This window comes from Staurois parvus, unplaced genomic scaffold, assembly GCF_062004578.1.
Source record: "Staurois parvus isolate SC_StPar_1 unplaced genomic scaffold, SC_StPar_1.0 ptg000052l, whole genome shotgun sequence".
Taxonomy (NCBI): Eukaryota; Metazoa; Chordata; class Amphibia; order Anura; family Ranidae; genus Staurois; species Staurois parvus.
The window spans coordinates 3205803-3229812 of record NW_028317848.1 but is presented as its reverse complement, the minus strand read 5'-3'; the positions used below and the strand labels follow the sequence as shown (position 1 = coordinate 3229812).

At 41.5% G+C, this 24010-nt stretch overlaps 1 protein-coding gene across 1 annotated transcript in view; it reads left to right on the top strand.

Moving 5' to 3' along the window:
• The first annotated feature begins 22304 nt into the window (after window positions 1-22304).
• Window positions 22305-24010, top strand: part of MATN2 (matrilin 2) — a 151920-nt gene continuing 150214 nt past the window's right edge. The window contains exon 1 of the mRNA XM_089666562.1: window positions 22305-22393. The gene's annotated coding sequence lies outside the window, so the exon portion shown is untranslated. The remainder of the gene's footprint in view (window positions 22394-24010) is intronic.

Here is a 24010-nt window from a genome sequence, read left to right as displayed (position 1 = left end):
TTCAAAAGTTAAAAAAGAGAGAAAAAGTAGACAGTGTAACAATACATCACATCACCTCTACACGACATACACCAGCAGACATGTGTTTTAGCATGCAGACTGGTGTGACTGAGTCCTAAGTCAAGTACTGTATATAAATATGAAAATGTTATTACAATAATGTATTCCTCAGTTTATTCCTTTAAAGCAAAACTCCAGGCAAATTGTTTTATTCTCCCACGCAGTGCTGTGGAACCCACACTGCATGGATTACGTGCTTGTTTTGTCTAGGGGTGAACACAGAGCCTATACTCACCCGATCCTTCTATCCTCTGGAAAAGGGCATCCCCCTCAAGTCCAGAGGTAGACTGTTCCTGCCATGCTCACGTCCAGAGCCAGTCTATGGGTGTGATGATGTCAGGAACAATCTTCATCTTGCACTGGCAGGATCAACAGATTAGATGAGTATAACTTGGCTATCCAATCACCTTGAAAAAAATGAGGAGTTAACCCATGCAGTGAGGGCACAGTCCCGGAGTTATTCTTTGGGCACCTTTAAAGCCCATCTTTGGGTAAACATGAACTATTCTCCTACCCTTGTCCAACCCATTCCCTCATTTTAAAAAACCCTCTAACAGTGTTTTTAACTTTTCTGAGTTATCTATTAAATGACTCTCTACAACACCTCTTCCATGAATTCTGGTGACCAGTGTTGGAGTTCATCCCTCTTCATGACAGCCAGTCTGAGAGGACCTCACCACTGCACACCTGAAGGGAAGTGCCCTCATCACCTAGGCAGCTAAGTGGGCACTCGAAGACAGACCCTTCTCCTCTGCAGTAAAGAAGATAGAAGTCTCAGGACCTGATGCATCACATCTATGTATTCAGGTAAATATGAAGTCTTTTTTCTTAGATTTATTTTTCTTGTAGAGTCGGCCCCTTTAAGCCACCTGGCAGAGTGTTTCTCCTTACCCAATATGTTTGCTCCCTCTTTGCATGGGATTGACAGCGCAAGGCAAGAGGGGACCAGAAGAGAACTTTGATTGGCTCCCACCACAACCTAGGAGGAAACCTGCACCTAAGAATGTGGCACGAAGGTTCAGATTCTGGACAGGACCCACTCACTGAGCCTAGCGAGAGTTTGAAGAGCCTGGGAAGAGGCCTAAAAGGTTCTGGGGAGTGGAGTATCCAGGAGCCTGTGGACAGAGTTTTTGGCCAGAAGCCCACACAGGTGACAGAGAGAGCTGCACACAAGCTGTTGTGTGTTGTGTCTAGTCTGGGTGTTGCAAGAGCCCAGGGCATAGCATCCAACTGTCCCTGATTTCGAGGGACTGTCCCTGATTTGGAACAAAGTCCCTCTGTCCCACTTTCCTCCTCATTTGTCCCTCAATTTGGTCTGATCTATATAGTTATATATAAAATGTGCTATTTATCTTTCAAAAAGTGTTTGACAGTGCTAAACCTTTCATCCGATTTCTAAATTGTTGCATTTGTAAACTTCAAAAGCCAGTAATAGTAATAGTAGTGGTAACATAAAAGCACTTGTAGGTGTAACTCATCTTTTTTTGTCTAATTCTCCTTTAAGGGGGCATGGCAGGGGGTGTGTCCTATGCCCACATACCTTTGCTAATAGGTGTCCCTCCTTCTCACCTCAAAAACAGCTGCATTGTCAGTCCCGGGGCAGGGGAGTGTTAGATGGGCTAGCAGACTTATGCAGGCCATACATGTGTCAAATTCCAAAATACTTTTCTTTAGAAATTCAGAATTTTCATGCGTTTTGTAATCCCATGGTGCCACCATTGGGTTTTGAAATTCGACCTACCAAGCCTTCAATTTCACTTCATGTTGCTACTGAAAAGAAATTTTGTTACCAAAAATTTTCTTTTCTTTTCAGGTCACAGCTTGCGCTCATTTCTTTTTCATTTATATTTCCCGCACAATTCTCCCATCATTGATTCAAAATTTGTTCCTTTTTCAAAAAATTTCCAAAATGCCCGATCACTCAAATTCGATGGTCACACGAAAATCGGCCTTTTCTGTGACCCACTAATGGTGCGAAATTCACACAAACATTTTTAGAAAAGATTTTAGAAAGAAAATTTTTTTCTGAATTCGACCCGTGTATGGCCGGCTTTAGATACACTGACAAACTGAAGCCAAACTCCAGCTCATGCACTTAGACAAGCTGTTACAGCAACGTTTTTTTTTTTTCTTTTGGGATAAAGGTTTTACATGAATAAATAAAAGCTGGTTATTGTAAGCACCCCTGTCAGTAGTAAATGGTTTGTCTCAACTCTCCAAGTGCTACATTTGCAGGATCACCAGATGATAATAAAGGAAAAAACAGTTTAAAAAGAAAACAAATGCAGCCAATACATCTAAGAATTAGTATGCTGCAATATAATGAGTAATTTCTTTTGGGTTTAATACCACTTTACGTAAGCCATCCCACTATTCCAGTTTGTTCTATGTCTTTCTGGTCTAGGTATAAAATGGGTCATCATTGGGCAGGAGGACCCGAAAGGATTCTATGGCTCCTGGGTGGGCAAGCAAGTTTTCATTTTAAATATTAAAAAAAATTATAAACATAGAGATACTTTACTGCTAATGCACATGAATTGAAGCTGCAAATAATTCCTTACAAAGTGTCAACATATTCTTCGATGCATAATGGAAAACATAGAAATATGTGAATGTCCCTCTTTCCAAAGAAGTCCATGGTCTAGTGATTCTATTCACACACTAACATCTGTTTTACCCAGCAGGAACATTCAGTGTATGATGGGAAATCTATCATTTATTTTGCATATCCAGGTTATCATAGCAGTTTTATCTGTAATCAGCAGAGAACGGTAGCATGTTGGCCCAAACTTTTGAGCCAAACGGCCACCGACTGCCATCATGGTGGCCTCCTGAGAGTCTCTACACAGTTTTTTTCACTTTCTTCATGGTGAGACTGTTAAAGAACTGCACTGCAATTGATCAAGTAGTGCAAAAAATTCTGTTTGAATGTTACAGGGTTAATCTGTCAGAGTTTCTCAACCAGAGATCCATGGAACTCTAGGGTTCCTCCAGAAGTTGCTAGGGTTCCCTTGAGCAATGAGCAATTTCTGCCTCTCAGATAAGTTCCCACTGACACCATCAATCTTTTTCGCTATCTATAAGGAGGGAATTTCTTCCCAATGACCACAAGTGTAAGGCGCATTCTTCCCACTGACATCACGCTAATGTTTCACGAGTCGTAAACATAGTCATTCCCTGAGACCGGAAAGTTATTTTAAGGGTTCCTCTGTATTGAAAAGATTGAGAAAGGCTGATCTTTGTGCTATGAGTACAAAATATGGAATGAGCTGCCTTCGTTAAGGTAAGTGGAATGTTGAAGTGGAAACGCAGCCAAAACATCCCTGTTAGTTTTAATTAGAGAGGCAAAGATTTGAAAGGCGTCTAATCCAGTCTGTGACTTTGCTGGGAAATTCACTCTCACTTTATGTCCTGGTGACAGCTGTCAAATTTGGGATTTCCCTTCATACTGGGGACATTTCCTCTCTCGTTTTTAATTGCATCTCAGTGACAATAATTGAGACTCAAACAGTAAAAAAAACTGGCAATAGGGTTGATTTACTAAAGGCAAACAGATTGTGCCATTGGCAAAGTGCAGTTGTACTCCGCAAGTGTAGTCGCTCCAGAGCTTCGTAAATGAGGTAAAGCTTCACTTTGCAAAGATTACCCAATCACGTGCAAGGAAAATTAAAAAAAAACATAATTTTGGCTTACACATGATTGGATGATGGCAGTCAGCTGAGCTTTTGTTCATTTACTAAGCTCTGGAGCAACCGCACCTTGCAAAGTGCACATTCTATTTGCCTTTAGTAAATCTACCCCACTGTTTCCAATGTTTCCTTGTCAAAAATAGAAAAAACTTTGCCTGGAGTTCCCTTTTAACCTTCCACAAGACAACACACTGTAATCCTTGCTCTGAATCACAATATGGACTGGATCATTATCACGGTTATATTACATCTGGCTCCTGACTTGTGTTGCAATAAGCACAAGCATCCCAAGGAAAACATTTCATTAATTATGGATGTTTGTAATAAGATGAGAACAGACATAATTAATTTTGCTCTGTAAAGCTGTGCAGACATCAGCTCGGTGGTTATTAGCCAATGTTTTTTTCAGATAGTTTAGTGACAACAGCCACCCAACTGTTTTGCATGAAAAACAAATTCTTCAGGAATAAACAACTTTCTTCTTGTATAGGTCAGAATGCAGAAAAATCTCAGCAATTATTTATACAGATGGGATACACTGAGACTGCCATCAGATTATTTCATTTAGGCTTAGTACAGGTCAGGTGCACAAAGTTTAAATCACCCTCTCTCACCATGGGTGTCACTAGATCCCAGTACCTGGAGTATGAGCCCGGGGCCTGATCCTGGGGGTCCCATCTCTTGCCACACCCAGCCAGGTAGCAATCCCCCCAATAGTACCTTTTATCTCCCATATAATATGTTCAGGGCTTAAAATTTCAAGTCCTGAGCTACTAGCCAGGCCTTAGAGTTACTCACCACCAACAAACACACACAAACAGAGACACCTGTACACACACAGAGACATGTACAGTTGTGTTCAAAATAATAGCAGTGTGTTGAAAAAAGTGAATAAAGCTGAAAATCCTTCTAATAGCTTTTATTTCCATCCACACAAATGCATTGGGAACACTACACATTCTATTCCAAATCAAAACATGAAGAAAAATAGATCAAATTTGTGTTGTTCCTCTAAAAAAATTGAAGAAAAGTGAATATTAGACTGTTCAAAAAAATAGCAGTGTTTGTATTCTTCTTTACAACCTCAAACATTCACTATATAAACTGAAAAATGTTTGAAGATTTTGCTTTCCTTTGAATCACTCAATTAATAGTTGGTTGTATAAGCACTGTTTCTGAGAACTGCTGTACATCTGTGTTGCATGGAGTCAACCAACTTCTGGCACCTGTGAACAGGTATTCCAGCCCAGGATGATTGGACTACATTCCACAGTTCTTCTCTATTTCTTGGTTTTGCTTCAGAAACTGCATTTTTTATGTCACCCCACAAGTTTTGATTTGATTAAGATCCGGGGATTGGGCTGGCCACTCCATAACGTCAATCTTGTTGGTCTGGAACCAAGATGTTGCACGTTTACTGGTGTGTTTGGGGTCGTTGTCTTTTTGGAACACCCATTTCAAGGGCATTTCCTCTTCAGCATAAGGCAGCATGACCTCTTCAAGTATTCTGATGTATTCAAACTGATCCATGATCCCTGGTATGCGATAAATAGGCCCAACACCATAGTATGAGAAACATCCCCATATCATGATGCTTGCGCAACCATGCTTCACTGTCTTCACAGTGTACTATGGCTTGAATTCAGTGTTTGGGGGTCGTCTGACAAACTGTCTCCGGCCACTAGACCCAAAAAGAACAATCTTACTTCCATCAGTCCACAAAATGTTGCGCCATTTCTCTTTAGGTCAGTCAATGTGCTCTTTGTCAAATTGTAACCTCTTCAGCACATCTTTTTTTCAACAGTGGGACTTTGCGGGGGCTTCTTGCAGATAGCTTGGCTTCACATAGGCGTCTTCTAATTGTAACAGTACTCACAGGGAACTTTACACCTTCTTTGATCTTCCTGGAGCTGATTATTGGCTGAGTCCTTGCCATTTTGGCTATTCTTCTATCCATTCGAATGGTAGTTTTTCGCTTTCTTCCACGTCTTTCAGGTTTTGGTTGCCATTTTAAAGCATTTGCGACCATTTTAGCTGAGCAGGCTATCATTTTCTGCACTTCTTTATATGTTTTCCCCTCTCCAATCAACTTTTTAATCAAGGTACGCTGTTCTTCTGAACAATGTCTGGAACGACCCATTTTCCTCAGAATTTCACAGAGAAATGCACTGTAACCAGCATGTACAACATTTGCTGCCTTCCTTAAATAAGGACAATAATTGCCACCTGTTTTTCAAAGAATGAATGACCTCACTAATAGAACTCCACACTGCTATTATTTTGAACATGCCCCTTTCAATTAGTGATTCAATTACACAGAATCAGCAGCATACATGTCATGACTGTTGGGTCTGTTGGATTTCTATTACTCTACTACACCTGCTAGTAAATTATTTGCCATGTACAAATATTATTTCTACCAAAAACAGTGATTGATCAGGTTAGTGATGTCTGACTGCTATTATTTTGAACACCAAACCGATTTAAAGGTGAAGACAGTTCCGCAACTAACAATTTTAACATCCCAAAAGTGCAACGCAATAAATCCAACGCACCAACCACAGGACATGTGCAAGAATTCCCGCGTTGCACAATGGAGATGGCAAAAATAAAAATGAAACTAAAGCTGTAAAGAATGTATGGGAAGAAGAAACAAAAAATAACATACCATGAGGAAAACACCACATCATGTATAAATGTATGTATATTGGATCTATTACAAATAAGAAGATATACAAATGATAAAAATAGATATGTCTCAGATCAATAACAAAGTATCTGTCCTATCCTCACCATCCCAGATATTATAAAGACCAAAAAGGCTAATAAGGCGATGAAATGGGCAGAGACACAGAAAATAATCAAAAAAAGATCAGCACCAAAAAAAGCACGTAGTCAAATAAACGCATATATTCAAACAGCTGGCAAAACATAATCACATCAGAGAGGGAGGGGGGTGAGGCCATGGCCGGGCAAAAAAGTCACTCATAGAGTGAAATGCGTTTACCTGCCAGTCCCCCACTGTATTTCCACTTTCTGTATTGGTTTTATTTTGATTCAATAAAGTGGATTGTTTGGAGTGCAGCTGATCGGACATCTTTGTTCTCATTTATGCAGCATATGAGCTGGGCTAGCACCTACAGGAGGAGTAGTGCTTGGAGATTAGGAGTCTCTCTACCTTGAGCAGCGGTAAACATATATAACGATGGGTTACTGTTTTCCCCACTGATACCAATAATGGGGCACTATTCCTCCCAGGAATATTAATCAAGGGGCACTATTCCTCCTCCCTCTGACCACCAAGCCTGAGACATTGTTTTCTCCTACTGATACCAGGACATTTTCTACTCCCAACAGCCACAGTCTACAGTTTACACCACTGCATCTGACGCTTTGCATTGCACTTGGTGATGTAAGGCTTGGATGCAGCTGATCGGCCATGAAAACCATTCCATGAAGCTGTCTATGCACTGTTATTGTGCTAATCTGAAGGACACAAGAAGTTTGAAGGTATTTAGCTATTGGCTCTGTAGACAATTGGCAATTGACAATTGTGTGCACTTCAGCATGCATTGCTGTTGTTCCCAGTTGCTTCTACTTTGTTATAATACCACTAACAGTTGACTGTGGAATACTTAGTAACAAGGAAATTTCACAGATGGACTTATTGCACAGGTGACAACCTATCACGGTACCATGCTTGAATTCACTGAGCTCCTGAGAGCAACCCATTCTTTCACAAATGTTTGTAGAAGTAGTCTGCATGCCTAGGTGCTTGATTTTATACACCTGTGGCCATGGAGGTGATTGGAACACCTGAATCCAATGATTTGGAGGGCTAGCCCAATACTTTTGGCATTATAGTGTATATTAAAAGACTAATAGATATTGATAAATTAAGTAAAAAAAGGCATATACGAGGGGGGTTCAAATCAAGATGGCAGACAACAGTGTTAGTGTGTGCATGGAACAGCATGTGTAAACGAATCAAAGATGACAGTACGTCCATCAGCGATGATCCCATCCATGGTGGTTCCCAGCCCACAGCAGTCATTCCTGTGAACATTCAGCACAAGGAACGCCTAATCCTGTATAATCGATACATAACCTGTCGCGAACTTGTACAAGAGACAAATTTTTCTGTGGGAACAATGAACACAATGATGACAAAGTGAAGCTGTCCTAGGATGGTTCAGGCATACTGACAAATATTTCTATACCGAAGCTTTCCAGGCATTAGTTAAATGCTGGGATAAATGTATAAATGTAGCAGGAGAGTATGTTGAAAAATAAATGCAGTTTCCACTCCTTGAAATTTGTTTTTTTATTATATAAACTCAAACATCCCGGTTTGACGTGAACGCCCTTCGTATATTATGTGTTTGTGACTTTAACACAGTATAATATGTAGGCTTAACCCTAAACTGCCAAAAAGATTTGTTGATTACAGCAACCTTCTGAAAACTTAAATTTGATTGGTTTCTGTAGATTTCTGTAAATCATAATGATTTTTGCAATATAAGCTTTTCCATATTGGTTTTAACATGTAATAGAAATGCTTTTCTTAAAACACTGAAATCCTAACCTGTCACAGTTATCAAACTGACATTCTAAAGTTATTTATTGCATTTGTGTCAGTCACTTGTTAGTTTATAGCATTCCATGACCTAGCATGCAAGTGAAATCCCATTTCAGCTACAGGATCGTTGCTCATAAAATAAAAACATATGTTTTATTTTGACTGCATATCCACAGATGACTCCATGCTGAACATTTGATCTAGTGGTTTGATTTGAAAGTCAGAGCTAACTGAAGTCTTGTGTGAACTGACTTAGTGCAGGCTGGCTCTATGTCTGTCCAATGCCAAAAGTCTAGCGGGGCTTGCGGTTTCCATCCTAAGTATCCCCACTTCTTGCTGACAATGCACTTGAGGGATTGTTAAACTAAAAATTTGAAATGACTGGATTTTATTTCTCAACATCAGGTCTAAAAAAAGTTGAGTCTTTAGATTTCAATCTTACTACAGTGCATTACAGAGGCTGATGAGAGACTGCTTTTCTTTTGTGCACAAGAAGATACACTGTAATGTTAGGATTCCATGTGGTTCACAACTGGGTACATTCAGCTGAAAAACTTAGAAATAAAGGTAAGGAAATGTCCTTCCCAATATTCCAGGTTAGCTCTCCTACTGTAGCTGTCAAACATATCATTTAACTTTATGAGAAAAACTTAAATTGCTTGGTTCTTTTCCCTATGGATACAGGGCTGGGTGACATTGTTGCTTGATATAAAGGAAATTGCAATGTTTCTCAATCCCTTGGGTTTGCATTGGATACCCAGTCAGTGATGATTAACAATATTCCCTTTATTCATTTTGAGTTTTTTCATAGGCTAGTAGGTGACTAGACCCATTCACCACCAGGGGCGGACTGACAACTCATGGGGCCCCCGGGAAATAGGGGATCATGGGGCCCCTGTGTCCTCAACCACACCCAAAAAAGCCTATGAAAAAGCCAATGAAAGGTACCAGGGGCATCTCATGGGGCCCCCTACTGACCCCGGGCCCTCGGGCAGTGCCCGAGTGCTCAAATGGTCAGTTCGCCCCTGTTCACCAACCATAACAAATTATTCTTTTTAAAATGGAACTTTTCATTAATATCTAGCATAACTTGGAGTTATTGGACTCCAGCCCACTTCTACATGTAACCCTTTCAGCCCCCATATCTACAACACAATACTGCTACTACCTACCATACCTCAAATCCACCATTCCCTTATGTAACCTCTCCAATCACCATATCTGCTACATAATACCACTGCCAACTACCATACCTCAAATCCCCCATTCCCTTATGTAACCTCTCCAAACACCATATCTGCTACACAATACCATTACCACATACCATGCCTCGAATCAACCATTCCCTCTCATAACCTTTCCAACCGCCATATCTGCCAGACAATACCACCACCAACTACAATACCTCAAATCCACCATTCCCTTATGTAACCTCTCCAACCACCATATCTGCAACACAATACCATTACCACATACCATGCCTCAAATCAACCATTCCCTCACATAACCTTTCCAAATGTCATATCTGCCAGACAATACCACCACCAACTACTATACCTCAAATCAGTCAATGTCCCAACCTTCATCCTTCAATACACCATCCAACAGCTTCCCATGCTTGTTTCCATTGCCCCTATACCTCCAACCACCATAAGCCATCTTTACATAGAAACATAAAAGACTGGCAGCAACAAAAGACAAAGTAGATAATTAAGTCTACCCTTTTTCTAAAATTTGTTTTTTCCATGTTTGTCTCAGTATAAGACCTACATTATGTTCATCCCAAGCATGTTTAAATTCATATACTCTTGAATGACTCGCTGCCTCCACCAGATGTGGAAGCATTACTACTTTTTTGGTAAAATAATTATGTCTAAATTCACTCTTGAACTTTTCTTCTGCTAATTTGCGGTAATATTCCTGTGTTATTGTTCTTAGCTTCATACTGAAAGTATTGCCTCCTGAACCTTGCTCACACTATAAATGTTTCAATAATGCCCCCTGTTCCCTTCTTGCTGTAACACTGGACATCGGTACTGAGGACGCAGAACTCTATTTATCCATAAGATAGCAGTATTTACTACTTTGCCTCGCTATAGCTCTAATACAAGTGCCCAGAGCAATCTGGGAGATGTGGTCTCGAAGGAGGATCTTGCATATTTTAAAGTGGTTCATGCATTCTATGCATGAAAGTAAAAAACATTCTCTGTACAGCGTCACTCCCAGCCCTACTAATACTCACCTAAGCCCCTATCGATCCAGCGATGTGCACTGGAGTCTCACCTGGACTCCCTCTCCTCATTTGCTGAGACAGAATCTGGAGCCATTGGCTCCCACTGCTGTCAATCACAGCCAGTGAGCCAATGAGAAGAGAAAGCTGCTTGCTCTGGGGGCACTCAGCAGGAGGGAGGGGCCAGGAGCATTGGCAGGGGACCCAAGAAGAGGAGGATCAGCATGTTCTGTGCGAAAACATGGCACAGAGAGGGCAAGTATGACATGTTTGTTATTTTTAAAAAAGATAATAATATCACTTTAATATCAAGGAACTACCTAGTTTCTGCCATCAAGCAAACTAGCCTGTCATATGTCTTGTTAGCCATCCATCCATAGTCACTTGGGGCATAATCTGTCATTCAAAGAGTTATTGTTTTTTCTCTTGGTACTGCAGGACATGCTTCATCCAATCTTAAAGATACATGGGTTGATTGTATTGTATTTGTATTGCAATGTTCTCTTACGTGATAACCCTGAATCACCTGAGCTGCTGTATTGACTTTTTATTCTGGTCTGCCAATACAATCTGTTTGTCTTGTAATGGTCAGTGTGTGCCATTCTTGTGTGACTGCTGGGAGTTCCTGGCCAAGGTATTCTGGGGGTGTCAGCAAGAGTGAGGTTCCGCCTAGAGCCAGGGAAAGAGCAGAGGACCCAATGCTACCAGCAGCTCCTGCAGGGGTAGTGCTACATTTCTTTGAGGCTATACATATTAAGTTCCTGCAGTCTGTCCTGACACATTTTATCCATTTGTATATGGCACCATTTTTTATATTTTGATACCCTTCTCTAGACTTGGTCTAGCTTATCAAGTTCTTTTTGTAAACAAGGCCTCCAAAACCAGAGATATGATGACTAATCTATACAGTATACCCATCCATCAACCCACCACCCTCTTCTTTACCCACAAACAGGAAACATAATAATTGTACAACACCATCCTGCATATTTTTGAGGGACTTATTACAGCATTGTGTTTAAAGACTACATACTAGTATGAAGGTCAGCAGACTCTCCAGTAGTACCTGGAACCCCATTGACCCCTATTTCTTTACAACCTCTAGTAAGACTTATAGCAAAAGGTTGATGATAGTGAACAGCTATGGTGCAATAATATTTCTTGGTGCAGAATGATCTTTATATATTTATTTTCTGCCATCATGCATGCATGGACAAGTAATTGCAAATTTGGATCATTTCATTAAAACAGTCCTACCCCATCTATGGATTTTGGTGTTTCCATGAAACCACACCTGCCTTTCTCCTGGCTCTCTCCTAATCCCATTTTGGCTTCTGCTTTCAAATTATTCATTCACAGTGCCCAGAAGGGAAAATAAAACTTTCCGAAAAGTCAGGAACTGTAGTGACTTCTGACAATTTCAGATGTACAGTTTAGTATTCAGTCTGCCCAGTAAAAAAAATCTCTGGTACCAAAATCAGCTATGTTGTATACTATCAAAGAGTGATGATGTGTATCATCATAAGCTGTGACTGTTATATACAGTATCTGTGATTTAAACTTAATAGAAATGCAGTTAAAAGGATAATTGTATGATCATAGAAAATACAGTTGCGTTTTGACCACTTCTGCCTAAACTAAAACCCCTACCTCAGATGTCTACCACTGTAGCCCAGGGCAATCTTTAGTCACATTTACCGGGCTGTACCTGGGTAGTAGACCCCCAGTGACTCTTGTATTTGGAGGTGACCCTATAGGCATCAATAGGGTTTTCTACTAATGAAGAGTCAGGAAAAAATAGATTTTGTCCAGAGGCACAGAAGACTGTGGGAAACGTTCTTTTGGTTTGGGTAATTATAGGATCGGTAAGTGAACTTAATTTGCAGGGCAAAAGAATAACTGTACATTTCATTGAAGTACAGTAAACTTTTAAGGTGTCCATAAAAGGACAGATTTCTCCACGAGGAAGGTGAGCACAATAACGTTTAGCAAACCTTCTACCACAATGTGCAGTACCCAGCTTCTGCCTAAAGTAGAACTCCATTTAAAAATAAATGAATTCACTCAGTCCAAGTGTTTTCAGTTGCAGTTGCACAAAAAAAGAAGTTAAACCTACAGTTTATCCAGTTTAGTGCTTTTTAACTGTTGTTGAAGCAGCTTATCCCATGTCTGCTCTATTGACCATGATTCCCAACTACATCTATTGTATCTTCCTATCTTTGCAGGCACTACAATTATACACAACAAAAGACTACTTCCTTATAATAATTTACATCTTGAATATTGTATAAAGAAACAAAGTCTCTGCACCCTTCCCCATGTTATAATTATCATTTCATAAAACCAGATATTGTTCGTCCAGAATGGCAATGCACCTGGAGGAGAAATTCAGAAGAAACTGGGTTTCTCTCTGATTTCCTCAGTGCCCTGGGGCAGCATTCTGGTGACCCTGGTGACCATCTTGGATCAGGCAGAGCCTTTTTAAGTCTCTGCCCCCAGGTTTAGGCACATAGTTGCAAAGTGGCTAGTGTAGGGACAGCTCACCTGTCTGTCAGGGACAGCACTAGCAGCAGGCAGAGGTTCCAGTGGAGGAAAGAAAGCTTAGGGCTTTTGTCTGCAACTGAGAAAGCTCCCTTTTGCTTTGGACCGGCCAAGCCACACTCTGCTCTTCTTGACAGGCGCTGCCTCCAGTTCGGGCCTTGGGCTCTGACTGTTGTGAATTCCTTGGTCGAGTGTGCTTCCCGCTGGGTTGTTGTACTGTTTTGCAAGTTGTATAGTACATTGTTTGCTGCAATCCAGGACTATGTGTGTTCTTTGCCGCTGCACCATGCTGTACCCACCTCACAGGTTACAATACCACTTTATCTTTTTCCAGATGCTAAAGATCAAAGCAAATATATATTCAATATAAATTAAGGTAAGCTTTGTGGAAATTTAGACTAAACTCTGCCCTCAAGCCAGCTGTGGAAAGCAGAATGACTTACTACATGGTTCCCTATTGCCAGCCACATAGTCCTCAGCCTGCCATGAAGAGATGCTCCACTGTTCACTGCAGACTGCAGACAGGATGAATGTAAGGAAAACCATGGTTACACTGACCTGAGCCTCATATGGAAACTATCAAAGTACAGGGAAATCTAAGACTGCAGACTTACTATAAGCCAAACAAAGCTTCTTATCCATGAATGAATCTCTGTACATGAAGAATAAAGGAGTAGGTTTACTAAAACTGGAGCACTCAAAATCTGGTGCAACTGTGCATGGTAGCCAATTAACTTGTACCTTCCACTTGTTCAGTTAAGCTTTGGCAATAAAACCCGGAAGATGATTGGTTTCTATGCAGAGATACACTGGATTTTGCACTCACCAATTTTAGTAAATCAACTCCCAAAGTGTTTTAAAAATAGAGGTATTCTTCATGTTGACCATGGACACTACTGAGTGGCCAGACATTCTTATACAATTCAACCATTTTACAATGCTTTTAGGAACAACCTTATCCCTAAAATGAAAACCCTTGAGCATATGAGCATTTCAGTTTAGGGCAATGGAGGAGGAAGAAGGAAACCATATGGAGACAGCCCCAGTCCCAGTTTATCTTGGTCCTCCAAAAACTCTTTTCCCCATCAGCATCAGGTCAGCATCTCTTTCACTTGTATTAGTAGACTGTGATGGCAATGGGCACCATAACATTTGGCTGATCCGCTTGAAGTTCCCCTTTTAGATAACTGAGACAATGGAAGAAATTAAACCGTAACAAGCACTGTAATAACAGATTCTAATGTGACATTCCAAGAAAACTGCCCAGCAGTCTCATTTCATGGCTTCATATTGCATTTTTCCACTTCATCATTCCTGTGTTCTTTAAGAACGCTCTAAAATAAAATACAAATCACATGGTATAAAAAAAATAGCTGAATACAGTTCTAAAGCATGAAACCTAAAAACTGTTATTTCCAGCTGTTCCTTTCTGGGTATTTTGTACATCTTTTACTGAGTAGAGGTGCTTTAGTGATGATGGTATAGACTGCATAAAACTGGATTAACAATGAAGCTGTAGCTTATAGCAACCAAGAGCCAACTTCCATGGTTCAGTTATCGAAACCTGATTATTTCCCTTGCAGCTCTGGTTTTCAGACCAAAGCTGGGGCAAAAAGCTTGAAAACTGTTGCTGTCCCCATTGATAGATTAGATTTTAGCAAACATGAATCCAAAAGAATCAGAAGACATACTTATTTAGTAGGTGTAAGTAAAACGAATGCTCATATTTCCTTTTTTTATGAAAGTAGAATCATAGGAAAAATATAAAAATGACACATATGATGCAATCTGTTGCTGTCATTAATACGACAATTTTTGTTTGTCCACCTGTACCAATTTTATTAACTTTTGTTCTTGCTGGTAGATTCACAATTTTTGTACTTCCTTTATCAAGCAAAGCTGTCCAGCAAAGTTTTGGTTGCAGCAGTTGGGACAAACAATATCATACTGATAGGGTGCTTGGTAAAGGTGTCTCATGTAGCCACCTAAGGGTGAATGGAAGGAAACAGAAATTGATAAAGTGCAGAGGGTGACCTGTCATCCAGCACTCCCTAAAGCAGCCTTTATCAACCAGGGTCCATGGAACTCTGGGGTTCCTCCAGAGGTAGATAAAAATCTTTTAGCAATAAGCAACTTCTACCCCTCAGATAAGTAGCCACCAACACCAGTGATCTTTTTCATTATCAGTAAGGTGGGATTCTTTCTACTGACCACAAATGTGAGGAGCATTCTTCCCATGACCATCTCAGTAATGTAACAAGAGCTGTAGTTACAGTAAAGATTAGCAGTGATTCCCTAATACCAGAAAGTTATTTCAAAGGTTCCCCATTTAAAATTTGAGAAAAGCTGCCAGGTATCAGATGCAAAAGATTCCTCAAGCAACAGAAGCTCAGAATCATAGCCCCAGAGACATGGTTGTTAATGAAACAAGAAGATCTGTAGTAAGGACACAGGCAACCATAAAAAGGTGATCCTGGTGGTTACATTGCTGATATGTCCCACTTAGAGAGATTTCAGCCGACCTTCTGTCTTGATGACATCGTCAACGGAACTGAAAGTAAGGGAAATTCTCCCCAGTGAGGCATTATACAGCAAGGAAGGCTTCACATTGGTTGTATTACTTCTTCAGTGGCCTAACTATAGCCATAGCAGCCCATACATCTGCTATGGAGCCTGGGTTGGGAGAGGGGCCCTTTTAGGGAAGCTGTGAAAGCAAACTAAACTGGGAAGTCTGCAGTCTAGAAGAGATGAAGTGAGATGCATAGAAGGAGTCACCAAGATTATCTTTAGTCACAGATCCCCTCTATGGAGAAAGGAACATTTGTTTAGCAGTGTAGATTTACTGACCTCAGATTTTCTGCTGTAGCCCTCCTGAATGAGATTAACCCTGTGGGCCTCATGCTGTGAAAACCCCCAGAATGTCTCCTCAGCTAAAACTCGATAGGGTTTGTAGCTCTGCAAAAAAGAAAAAAGAAACTTTGCATTAGGCCCCATTCCCACCTGAGCATTTTGTACCTTGAAGCTTAAAGCTCCAAAACTCTCAGCAAACTAAATGCAATGTAATTAAATGGTGACCATTCGTTTAATAGTATGTGTAACTTCATGCCTGATGCTCCAAAAGCTACATGAGCTACTTTTGAGGCAGATTTGGGCACTCTTGGCACCAAAGACTTCAATAGAGACACCTGTAAATGCTCTAATCAAGAGTTTTTTTAGCACTTTTTGCAGCGTTTCAGACATTTTTTAGTCTGTAAGTACTGGTCTCCTTCCCCATAGTGCTTTCTATTGGCTGAACAAAAACACTTGAAACTTGAATAGACACGTAACATGCTTGAAATACACTTAGTTTTAGAGATAGAGTAGTTTTGTTCAGCAGTACTAACAATTATGTCACAATACAAAATAATGTTTTTTTGTACTTTGTTTTCATGTAAACTTTATTTACATTTTATAAGTACAGAAAAACAACAACATTCGGACATATGAGGGCCATTGTGTTGTTCAGGGAAGTGGTTGGAATGACATAAAAAAATCACATCGTCCAAAGTTTACAATGCACATCAAGACCCCTATCCGTTAGGTGCATATAACATTCAATGTTATGAAAACAAAAAAAAAAAAGGGGGGGGGTGATATAAATGTAGTATGTACAGTCATAAACATGTTGGCTTCAGTAGGTTCTCAAAGCATAAGTAAGCAGCCTGAAGGAGCTCCACATGATGAGCACCTATCCAAGCACAACCACTGCGTCTCAGCAAACGGCCCAAACATCAAATATTGTGGAACCTTCCCATGTCGGCAAGTCATCAACAAGTGCCAAGTAGGCTCCAGTGGAGAGACACCCAGCCAACTTATCAAGCCTAATATAAAAACTAAAATCAACAAAACAAAAAAAAGAGAAAAGGACGCAAATCCAACTAAAGGCCAGAAATTCACACACCACAACCAGTTCACAGGCTGAAAAGGTTAATAACAGAGACCTACGAAAAAAAGAAAAGGAGGGAGACGGAGCTTAAGATCGCTGATTCACTTCGACTAGTTGTTTAAACGAGTGGTCAGCTAGAGATAATAAAGCAATATCTAAACTAGTGGAGACCATGTTCAGCCCAGATGTATACAGCACAAAATATTGTGATTGGTATTACTATTGTTATGATTGTTGCTGTTATTATTAATATTGCTAATGCAACTCTTTTTTTTTATTTTTCATGGTTTTTTCTGATTTTTTGATTTTCTGACTGCTAGACCTCCTCCTTTAGCACATGCTTGCTGTGATGGTGGAAGGACTTAGAACTAATGAATCTGAGATGCTGAAAAAGACTGGTGAGCTACTCATCGCTTGATGGTCAGAAAAACTACAGGAGCTTCTCCTGATCATACATTTTTTTGGCCCCAATTGATTTCAATGGGAGTACCTAAAAAATATGCATATTGTGCAGTTTATGAGCGATTTTGCGCCTAACAGGCATCTCCTCCTTCTAGAATCTGGCTTTTCATTGCCTAAAACAAAGGTGCTCAAGACTGAAAATGCCTGGTGATACCTTTTAAATAAATCTCACAGTGCATTGGTATAGATCAGTAGTCTCCAAATTGCGACCCTTTGCTTGCCTTTATTTGGCCCTTGGGACGCTATCCCTCCAACCGACACCAACAATGGGGCCCTGTTGCTTACACTGATACCAATAATCGGGAACTAATCCTCCCACTGACATCAACAATAGGGCACTATTTCTCCCACTGACACCATTGATGGGGCACTATTCCTCCCACTGGCACCATCGAGGGAGCACTATTCCTCTTACTGACACCAACAATGGGACACTATTCTTCCCAATGATGGGGCAATTTTCCTTCCACTGATATGAATAATGGGGCACTATTCCTCCTACTAACAACATTGATGGGGCACTATTCCTCCCACTGACACTGATAGGACACTATACCTCTCACTGACACCAATGACGGGGCAATTTTCCTCCCGCTGGCACCAATAATGGGGCACTATTCCTCCCACTGACACCATCAATGGAACACTGTTCCTTCCACTTACACCAATGATGGGGCACTGTTCCTCCCACTGACACCAATGATGAAGCACTATTTCACCCATCGACGCCAACTATGGGGCACTGTTTATTCCCACTGACACCAGAGTTTTTTTCTTCTCCCACTGGTCACAATCCAGCCACCCTAAAGTTTGAAGAATAAGCTGGCCCTTTGTTTAAAAAGTTTAGAGACCTCTGGTATAGATGGTAGATATACAGTCTGGCCAAAAGTATTGGCACCCCTGCATTTCTGTCAGATAATGCACCACTTCACCCAGAAAATTGTTGCCATTACAAATGTTTAGGCATTCTCATGTTTATATTGTTTGTATTGGTATGATACAAAAAAGTGGAGAAACAAAAAGCCAAATCTGACACATTCCACGCAATACTCCAAAAATGAACTGGACAAAATTATTGGCATCTTCTCAAAATTGTAAAAAAATAATTGCATTCCAAGTTTGTAATGCTCCTGTAATTTGTAATTAAACTCACCTGTGTCAATTACCAGGTGCTGACAATATAGAAATCACACTGGCAACCAGTTAAAATGGTGAAAATATGACTCAACCTTTCTGTTGTGTTTCTCTGTGTGTCATATGGAGTATGGAGAAGAGAAAGAGCAGAAAAGAATTGTCTTAGGATTTGAGAACAAAAATTGTGGAAAAGCATGGACAATCTCAAGGTTAAAAATCCATCTCCAGAGATCTTAATGGTCCTGTGTCCACTGTGCGCAACATTGTCAAGAAGTTTACATCCCATGGCACTGTAGCTAATCTCCCTGGATGTGGACGAAAGAGAAATATTGATCAAAGATTGCAATGAAGGATTATTCAAATGGTGGCTAAAGAACCTCAATCAACTTCCAAAAAAGTTCAAGCTGGCCTTCAGGCACAGGGTACAACTGTGTCAGCTTGCACTATACATCACCATCTGAATGGAAAGGGAAGCTATAGTAGGAGACCCAGGAGAACCCCACTGCTGACACAGAAACATAAAAAAGCCAGATTGGAGTTTGCCAAAACTTACCTGAGGAATCTAAAATCCTTTTGGGAGAATGTGCTGTGGACAGACGAAACACAGTTATAGCTTATTGCTAAACCCTATCATTCTACTGTTTTCAGAAAAAGAAAAGAGGCCTTTAAAGAAAAGAATACAGTCGCTACAGTCAAACATGGTGGAGGTTCACTGATGTTTTGGGGTTACTTTGCTGCTTCACGCACTGGTTGTCTAGACTGTGTGCATGGCATTATGAAATCTGAAGACTACCAAAGAATTCTGGGATGCAATGTAGGGCCTGGTGTCAGAAATTTGGGTCTCCATCAGAGGTCATGGGTCTTACAACAGGACAATGACCCAAACCAAACATCAGAAAGCACCCAGATCTCAATCCCATAGAGCACCTGTGGAGAGATCTCAAAACAGCAGTTGGAAAAAGGAACCCTTCCAATCTGAAAGACCTGGAGCAGTTGGAGAAAGAAGAATGGTCCAACATTCCAGTAGAGAGGTGGAAGAAACTCATTGTTGGTTACAGGAAGCCATTGATTTCAGTTATTTTTTCCAAGGGGTGTACCTAATATTAAATCGAGGGTGCCAATAATTTTGTCCAGTCCATTTTTGGGGTTTTGCATGAAATGTGTCAAGTCTGGCTTTTGGTTTCTCCACTTTTTTGTGTCATATCAATACAAACAAAAGAAATAAATATTAGAATGCGTAAACATTTGTAATTGCAACAATTTTCTGGGCGAAGTGGTGCATTATCTGACAGAAATGCAGGGGTGCCAATATTTTTGGCCATGACTATAAATGTGTAGGGGTCTATTTTTTTTAAGGGAAAATTATTATTACTGACCCCTCTTCAGCCACTTATAAAGCTCTTTTGGGTCACTGTTTGCTCAGCCTGCAAACTTCTTAAACCTCTGCTTCTGCTTATATCTGATGAAATGCACTGATTTGCATTTGATGTTCTCATGCAGGCAAATCCTTTTCTTTCCTGTGTGACTTTGCCTAGGAGGATTAATGAGGTTCACACAGATGAGATAATCTTCCACACATTTACCTAAAAGTAAACCTGTTATCAAAGAAATATGGAGAGGCTGTCATTGCAGACGTCTTTCTGAAAATACTAGCTTCCAGGCTGCTTTGCTGACCTTTATCGTGGAAATAGGACCTGCAGCCAAAGAGTAAAAGAAACTTTCCCTTTAGCAAAAAAAAAAAAAAAAGAGTAAGAACCCGAAGATACTTGCTCTTACCTGTAGCAGCTTTCAGTACCCTCACTCTGCCCAATGCCTCATGACTTCTACGCATTCCTATTGGCCTTTCAGACAGCCGTTACAGTGATGAGCAATAGGCATAAATGGGGATGAGGGGTAGGGGGTGAGCAGCCAAACTTTAAAACTCTTGACGAAAGTGCTGTGGTTTTTCCCAATCAGAACAGCCTTGCATTAGAATAGGGCAGAGCAGGGTCTCAGGTACTTCTGGGTGCTTGCTCTACCTAACTGTCACCAGCTTGTTTTGTTCTTCCAAGGACCAAGGGACCTACATTTCACCTGGCTGCCTTCTACCTGGCTGCCCTTTTCAAGTGACCAAGGGACCTACATCTCACCTGGCTGCCCTCCACCTGGCTTCCCTCTTGAAGTGACCAAGGGACCTATATCTCACCTGCCTGCCCTCTTCACGTTGCCAAGGGACCTACATCTCACCTGGCTGCCCTCTTCAAGTGACCAAGGGACCTACATCTCACCTGCCTGCCCTCCACCCTGAGTAACCTTGTAGTCCTGGCTCACAGAGCAGCCAGGAGGCCCTCCCGGGACTGGGACAGAAGACATCACTTTTACATGAATCTAGAAGTGACCAAGTGTATTTAGGATCTGTTCACACCATACAGGTGCAACAGAACGCATGCATGTTTATGTCCGTTTTCCATAGGTACTGGTGCAAAAATGTGCGCTGATTCATGGGTGATCTTAAAGTGGTTCTAAAGCCTACATATTTTTCCTTAAGGCATTCCTTGCAATAAGTTGAAAAATGTTTAGCTATTGGCCCCTCACCCGCCTTATACTTACCTGAGCCCTCATTTGATCCAGCGCTGAGCAAGTCTTCAGCTCTTCTCTCCCCTCACGTCCGGGTCTCACTGGCTTTGCTGGAGCACCGGGAGCCAGGGCTTGGGAGCAAGCACGCAGGAGTGTCCCCATGGACAATCACTTTAAGAGTTAATGACACCGCTGACACCATGCTGCACTGGACAGAGAGAAGCCAGGAGTGCTTGCAGGGGACCTGAGAAGAGAAGGTCCAGGGCCACTCTGTGCAATCCCATTGCACAAGGAAGGTAATTATAGAGATGTTTGTTATTAAAAAATCCTTTACAATCACTTTCGGATTTAATGGCACTGCTGTGTGTCTGCTAAAGGGCAGCGTGTTTGTGCGCAGGGCGGGAAAGCGTACAATGTTGCGCAGAGATGGGAATGTATCTTCCCAACCTTCACAATGACTTCTACAGAACGCAGGAAGGTTGGAGTAGCAGCCGCTTGTTTCACCCCTGTGATTTCCATGACATTAGTACTATACTTCAGCAGTCAAAGGGTTAATACTGTCTGAGTCATGGAACAAGCAGGTTAGTGGAAGAAGTCGGAGAAAAGTCGGAAACCCTCATCTACACACCTGTTCTGGGTCTGTGATTCAAAGTAGCAAACAGGACAGCCAGGCAACAAGTATTTTCTGGAGATCTAGACAAAGGCAGCCAATGTCCCTCTCCTGTTATAATATGTCCCCATCATATGGAGGATGATGGCAGCAAATGTGCAGCGTATTGGATCGGACGGCATATCCTGCCACCATAGAGATCAGACTGACATGGCTGGGGGACTACAAGTGTCAGCAGGTACATGAACCATCCATGCATCTGAAAATCACATGACAAGAACATGGGACGATATATATATATATATATACAATGTATCGAATATTTATCATTTTATACAACTGAGCTGTATTCAGGAAAGAAGCTCGTCCTCCATCCACACCGAGGATCAGGAGATCTCCGCACACCGCCCGGCGGGGACACTACAGAATGAACAGGAGATCGGGCTGCAGAGCCGGGGATGTGGTCCCGGTGGTCGCTGAGTGGCCTGGCTGCGGAGGAGGGGCGGAGCTTGTCATCCACGGCTCTCCTGGGGGCGTTCCCTGTTCTGTGGCCGGACACCGGGCTCTCCGCTCTGCCTGCTCTCCGCTGTCTCCGTCCTGTCCTCAGGTGAGGGGTCTGTTTGTGTGTGCCGGGGGGGGGGGGGAGATCGATCACCGATCTACCGAGAAACCGGACTGCTGAGCACAGTGTGCACAGTCTACACAGACCGCTCTGCCGGAAAGTTTCATGAAGTATGATCGGTGCTCTGCAACAAGTGGAGGTGCAATGTTCTGCAGGGTGTAGATGATCAGTGTTCTGCAATGTATAGTCAACCAGTGCTCTGCAATGTATAGTCAACCAGTGCTCTGCAATGTATAGTCAATCAGTTCTCTGCAATGTATAGTCAACCAGTGCTCTGCAATGTATAGTCAATCAGTGCTCTGCAATGTATAGTCAATCAGTGCTCTGCAATGTGCAGGCAATCAGTGCTCTGCAATGTATAGTCAATCAGTGCTCTGCAATGTATAGTCAATCAGTGCTCTGCAATGTGCAGGCAATCAGTGCTCTGCAATGTATAGTCAATCAGTGCTCTGCAATGTGTAGTCAATCAGTGCTCTGCAATGTATAGTCAATCAGTGTTCTGCAATGTGTAGTCGATCGGTGCTCTTTAATGTATAGTCAATCAGTGCTCTGCAATGTATACTCAACCAGTGCAATGCAATATGTAGTCAATCAGTGTTCTGCAATGTGTAAATATATCAGTGTTCTGCAATGTATAGTCAATCAGTGTTGTGCAATGTGTAGTTGATCAGTGTTCTGCAATGTGTAGTCGATCAATGCTCTGCAATGTGTAGATGATCAGTGTTCTGCAATGTATAGTTAATCTGTGCTCTGCAATGTTTAGTTAACAGTGCTCTGCAATGTGTAGTCAATCAGTGCTCTGCAATGTGTAGATGATCAGTGCTCTGCAATGTGTAGATGATCAGTGCTCTGCAATGTGTAGATGATCAGTGCTCTGCAGTGTATTGTTAATCAGTGCTCTGCAATGTATAGTCAATCAGTGCTCTGCAATGTGTAGTCAATCAGTGCTCTGCAATGTGTAGTCAATCAGTGCTCTGCAATGTGTAGATCAGTGCTCTGCAATGTGTAGATGATCAGTGCTCTGCAATGTGTAGATGATCAGGGCTCTGCAATGTGTAGATGATCAGTGCTCTGCAATGTGTAGTTAATCAGTGCTCTGCAATGTGTAGATGACTGCACTTAATGAGGATTTCTGGTACTGCTGACATCCTGTACAATCTGTTGGTAGGTGTCCCTGACTGTGAAGGGTTTCTATCACTGGTTACATTAGTATCATTCATAGAGTGATTCCTGTGGATGCTGATCACCACTTATAACAATGGAGTTGATGAGAAATCTGTGTACATGTGAGGTGTGGGGCCGATGTAAAATGACCAATGTCTTGCTATGGGAGAATTCTGCCCAGGATTTCCACATTTCCACTTAGGGCTCATTCACACCCACCTGTGAGCTATGACGCTTACTCCCCTATGTGTGTTGTGAGGGGTGGGCATCACATTACACAGTTCACTTTTTTCTTTTTGTTTTAACTTTTCTGGAGCATCAAAAATGTACTTTTCATTGAACTCTACATATGGAAGTGCTACAGTGACTTTGTGGTGCGGTGAGCTGCTCTACATTTCCAGTCACCACCATCTATACTGCATGATCAGGGCGTATAAT